The sequence below is a fragment of the Tamandua tetradactyla genome, chromosome 13 (assembly GCF_023851605.1).
Source record: "Tamandua tetradactyla isolate mTamTet1 chromosome 13, mTamTet1.pri, whole genome shotgun sequence".
Lineage (NCBI taxonomy): Eukaryota > Metazoa > Chordata > Mammalia > Pilosa > Myrmecophagidae > Tamandua > Tamandua tetradactyla.
The window spans coordinates 60612258-60618561 of NC_135339.1; positions in this window are offsets into that span (position 1 = coordinate 60612258).

A 6304-nucleotide genomic window follows, 5' to 3' on the forward strand; every position below is an offset into this window, starting at 1 on the left:
GGCCACAAGGCCCACTGGGCCCACAAGGTACAAACTGACCCTCTTCCAACCCCAGGGTTGGCAGCTTTCAGCATGCACTGAGACCAGCAACCCTGGCTGGAATTGCAGTGGGTCTCTATCCAGCTCAGTTGGCTGCCACAATTGGGGAAAGTTGCGCTTGAGGGAAAGAGGTGGCCCAAGAGTGCTATCTGCTATGAAGAAGCAGAAAGTGTAATCTGGCAAACCACCTGTCTGCCTAGCTTTTAACAGATCCTCAAGTAGAGCTACATCCCCCTGCATAAGGTCTGGGCCTTGGTTTGGCAGGGAATTACTGACAAACCAAGTACAAAAGGAAACCTTCAAAATAAATTCAAGCAAATACACAATCTTAGACAAGTGAAGGAAATAAACTTTCAAAATAACCTTATCAAGATAATTAAATGCCTTGATGGAAACAGAAAATCACAAAGCATGTGAAGATATAAGCAGAGACAATCCAGCCAAGTGACCAAATTAAAACACTGGAGAAGACACAGAATTTGGAGCAACTAATCAAAGATGTTCATACAACTCTCCTAAATAAATTCAGTGGGATGGCTGATGACAAAAGGATATCGGGAAGGCATTAAAAAAGCATAAGGAAGAATATGAAGAACAAATTGAAAATAGCAGATTTCACAGAGATGAAAGATATGTAGACAAAATTAAAAATATACCAGAGACACATAACAGCAGATTTGAAGAGGCAGAATAAATAATAAGTGAACTAGAGGACAGGACCATTGAATTTGAGTGCAGAAAAAGAACAATGGCTAGAAAGATGGGAAAACTGGATTTGGATCTCAAGGAAATCATGGACAACTCAAAACACACAGATATAAGATTCACTGGCATCCCACAAAGTGAAGAGAAGAAGATTAGTTGAAGAGATAATGGAAGCAAACTTCCAAACCCTTATAAAAGACATAAATAGGCAAATCAAAGAAGCCCAATGAACCCCAAATAGAATAAATTCAAATAGGCCTACTCCAAGATACATACTAATCACACTATCAAATATTGGAGAGAAGCAAAAAGTCCTGAAAGCAGCCAGAGAAAATCAATTCATGACATACAAGGGAAACCACATGTAATTGTTTGCTAAATGCTGCCAGAATGAAGAAATGGAATGGCTTTTATAAAGGGAATTTACTATGTTACAAGTTTACCACCAACAAGAGGTTACCTTCACTCAAGAAATGCTGATACTATCTAGAACATGTCTGTAAGTTGGGAAGGTACATGGCTGGTGTCCCTTGATCCTTGTTCCCAGTTTCATTGCTTCCAGCTTCTGCTAACAGTGGTTTCCTGTCTAAGCATCTGTGAGCATTTACTTAGCTGGTCCATGACAAATCTCTGGGTTTCATCTCTTAGCTTAGCATCTGCTGGGGCTGGGGATTTCTTCTCTTCAGATTCTAGCTATTTCTGTGAGTCCTTGGTTAACACCTAGGCTACAATGGTCTCCAACTATCTACAACAGCTCTGTTCTGGGCTCTCTTCAAAAATGTTTCCTCTTTGAAAGGACTCCAGTAAACTAATCAAGATCCACCTAGAATGGGTGGAGTCACATCTCCATTTAATCAAAGATCAACACATAACTGGGCATGTCACATCTCCAGGGAAATAACCTAAACAAAAGTTTCCTCCCTACAATATTGGATCAGGATTAAAAGAAAGAGCTGCTCCCACAAGATTGGATCAGGATTAAAACATGGCTTTTCTAGGGTACATAATATCTTCAAACTGGCACACCACATAAGACTAAATTTGGACCACACAATACGCACCATGAAGGTGAGAACACAGTGGTATGATGTATTTAAGATCCTGAAACAAAAATACTTCCAGTCAAGAATTATTTATCCAGCTAAATTGTCCAAAAATGAGGGAGAGGTTAAAGTTTTCACAGATAAACAAAGGCTGAGAGAATGTGTCAACAAGAGACTTGTCCTACAAGAAATACTAAAGGGAGTCCTGTCTACTAAAAAAAAAAAAAGGACAGGAGATGGAGGTCTGGAGGAGAACACAGAATTGAAGTATATCAGTAAATTTAGCTTAAAGGATGAGAATACATAGATCTGACAAATAAAAACTAAAGGAAGAGATGTTAGTTTCAAGACTTGCCTTTACAGTAATTAACTTTGAATGCTGTTCTAGTTGGTATACAGTAATTAACTTTGAATGCTGTTCTAGTTGGTAGCTGCCAGATACAACATACCTGTAATGACTTTAAAAATGGGGGAATGTAATAATTTGGAAGTTCACAGTCTAAAAGGCCATGAAAATGTCCAAATTAAAGCAAGTCTATAGAAATGTCCAATCTAAGGCATCAGGGAAAGACACCTTGGTTCAAGAACACTGATGAAGTTCAGGGTTTCTCTCTCAACTGGAAAGGCTCATGGTGAACATGGCGACATCTTCTAGCCTTCTATTCAGGCTTCTTGTTTCATGAAACTCCCCCAGGGGCATTTTACTTCTTCATCTCCAAAAGTCTCTGGCTGCATTCTTGTGGTTCTTGTGGCTCTGTTGCTCTCTCCAAAATGCTTCCTCTTTTAAAAGATTCCAGTAAACTAATCAAGACCCACTTGGAATGGGTAGAGTCACATCTCCCTCTAATCAAAGGTCAGTATCCACAGTTGGGTGTGCCACATCTCTGGAGATCATATAGTCAAGCTTCCAAACTTGGAAGCTTGATTAATTAAGTAATGAATAGGGATTAAAAGAAATGGTTGCCTCCACAAGATGGATCAGGATTAAAACATGGCTTTTCTAGGGTACATAATCCTTTCAAACCAGCACAAATATTAACAGACTAAACTCACCAATTAAAAGATACAGAATGGTAGAATGGATTTTTAAATATGATCTTTCTATTTGCTGCTTACAAGAGACTCATCTCAAACCCAAGGAAACAAATAGATTGAAAATGAAAAGATGGAAAAAAGAAGTTCCATACAAGATGCAACCAAAAGAAAGCAGAAGTAGCTATACTGATATCAGACAAAATAGACTTTAAATGTGAAGATGTTGTATTAGTTAGGGTTCTCTAGAGAAACAGAATCAACAGGGAACACTTGCAAATATAAAATTTATGAAAGTGTCTCACGTGACCGTAGGAATGCAGAGTCCGAAATCCACAGGGCAGGCTGCGAAGCCAATGACTCCAATGGATGGCCTGGATGAACTCCACAGGAGAGGCTCACCAGCCAAAGCAGGAATGGAACCTGTCTCATCTGAGTCCTCCTTAAAAGGCTTCCCATGATTGGATTTAGCATCACTAATTGCAGAAGACACTCCCCTTTGACTGATTACAAATGGAATCAGCTGTGGATGTAGCTGACGTGATCATGACCTAATCCTATGAAATGTCCTCATTGCAACAGACAGGCTAGCGCTTGCCCAATCAGATGAACAGGTACCACAACTTGGCCAAGTTGACATCTGTCCCTAACCATGACAGATGTCATAAGAGGCAAGGAAGGACACTACATATTAAAAAGGGACAGAGTGGGCAACAGTGGCTCAGTGGCAGAGTTCGTGCCTGCCATGTCGGAGACCCAGATTCAATTCTCAGTGCCTGCCCATGAAACAAAAAAAGTGAATGGAGGTTGCCAAGGTAATGGCATGTTCCAGGTGACTCAGGGTCTTTCCGCCTTCTCTGGGTGGGCCACAGTGGCTCAGCAGGCAGAGTTCTTGCCTGTTACGATGGAGACCCAGGTTCGATTCCCAGTGCCTGCCCATGTAAAAGAAAAAAAAGAAGGGACAATTTATCAAGAAGAAATAAAAATCACAAATTTTAAGGCCTTCAATCAAGGAGCTCTAAATCAGGCAAACATTGGCAAAACTGAAGGGAGCAATAGACATTTCAACATTAAAAGTGGGAGACACCAATACACCACTCTCCTCTATAGATAGAACAACCAGAGAGGATCAACAGGAAATAGAGAACTTAAACAATGTGATACATGAATTATACCTAAAAGACTAAACAGAACGTTATACCCCCAAAACACCAGGATATACATTTTTCTCTAGTGTTCATGGAAAATTCTCCAGAACAGATTACATGCGGGGGAACAAAACATGTCTTGATAAAGTTAAAAAGACTGAAATTATTCAAAGCACTTTCTCTGACCACACGGAATGAAGCTAGAAACCAACAACTACTAAACAACCAGAACTTTCACAAATATATGGAGATTAAATAACACACTCTTAAACAATCAGTGGGTCAAACAATAAATTGATAAATATCTGGCAACAAATGAAAATGAGAATACAACATTGGGGGACCTGGAAACATTACTGTGCTGGTTTGAAATGATGTATGCACCCTAGAAAAGCCATGTTTTAAACCTAATCCCATTTTGTAAAGGCAGCTGTTTCTTCTAATCCCTATTCAGTATTATATATGTTTGAAACTGTAATTAGATTACCTCCCTGGAGATGTGATTTGATCAAGAGCGGCTGTTAAACTGGATTAGGTAGAGGCGTGTCTCCACCCATTTGGGTGGGTCTGGATTAGTTTCTGAAGTCCTATAAAAGAGGAAACATTTTGGAGAATGAGAGATTCAGAGAAAGCAGAGCAAAAAGACATAGCCATGAGAACCAGAGTCTGCCAGCCAGTGGTCTTTGGAGATGAGGAAGGAAAATGCCTCCCAGAGAGCTTCATGAAACAGGAAGCCAGGAGAGGAAGCCAGCAGATGACACCATGTTCACCATGTGCCCTTCCAGATGAGAAAGAAACTTTGACTTTGTGTTCACCATGTGCCCTCCCACTTGAGAGAGAAACCCTGAACTTCATTGGCCTTCTTGAACCAAGGTATCTTTCCCTGGATGCCTTTGACTGGACATTTTCTATAGACTTGTTTTAGTTGGGACATCTTCTAGGCCTTAGAACTATAAACTAGCAACTTATTAACTTCCCCTTTTTAAAAGGCATTCCATTTCTGGCATACTGCATTCCAGCAGCTAGCAAACTAGAAAAATTACTCATTGTTAACAGCCTGCTAAGATGGCCTTCATAAATTCCAGGGGAATATGATACAGCATAGCTTGTGTAACGGTGATGTAATATACATGTTTCTAATCATGTACCCGAAGAGTGAAGTCACTTTGATGTAATATGAATGTATCTAATCATGTATCCCACCAATGAAGTCACTTTGATGTAATATGCATGTAGTTAATCATGTATCCCACAAGTGAAGTCACTTGTTGGAAAAATGCCACTTTTGTGTAATTAGTATATAAGGGACTACTACTTTGTAAGCATCAGAGCAAAGCAGAGGGGAATGATTAAAGATGACCACTCTACCAGCAGCTCTTCAAGCTTTCTTTCAATTTGCTACCAGACCAGAGCAACTGCTCCTTAAGCTAGAACCTGACAAACATATCAAAACTCATGGGATGCAGCAACTGAGAGGGAAATTTATTGCCCTAAATGCCTATATTAAAAGAGAAGAACAAGCAAAAATCGTGGACTTAACTGCTCACCTGGAGGAACTAGAGAAAGAACATCAAATTAAACCCAAAGCAAATAGAAGAAAGTAACAAAGATTAAAGCAGAAATAAATTAATAAGAGAACAACAACAATAACAACAAAATAATAGGAAAAAAATCAATAAAACCAAAAGTTGGTTCTTTGAGAAAATGGCATGCAATGAGGTGAATGAATGTTGGGAACATCATGTGGCACAAAATAAGCAGAAACAGAAGAACAAATATTGTATGATCTCTTTTAGAAAATATTTATAAGAAAATTAGGGCCTAGATTATAAACTCTTATAGCAATCACATTTAACCCGAGCTATAAGTGTTATTTCTGGATTCTAAGATGCTTTGCTATACCTGTATAACCTAGTATTTCCCTGCAACTTTGGCTACCTGTGTGACATCTAAAACTAAGAGTTGGAGTTCTGCAGCTCTGAAGGTCAGTAGTGCTACATACAATAACTGTTAAAGAAACAGAAAAGGGGATTAGGCTTCAGATAGAGTTAAGAACAAAGCTGACCTGGTTGGGACTAAGGTAAATCAGAATACAGGGTAAAGGATGATATTATCTGTATTTTAAAACTTCACCTACTGTATGAAACCAAAAGAAGAGAGGTTTATTTTGTTCAAAACCTAAATTTGCTGCAGCATACAATCTAATTCAACTTGCCTGGACAGCTCATTTAAACAACCCAAATACATCGAGCCCAGAATGAGAACCAGGGCAAGTAATTCTGTATAGCTTAATATAATACCCCAATATATCCCAGAGTATGTTGGACAGTGTGATGG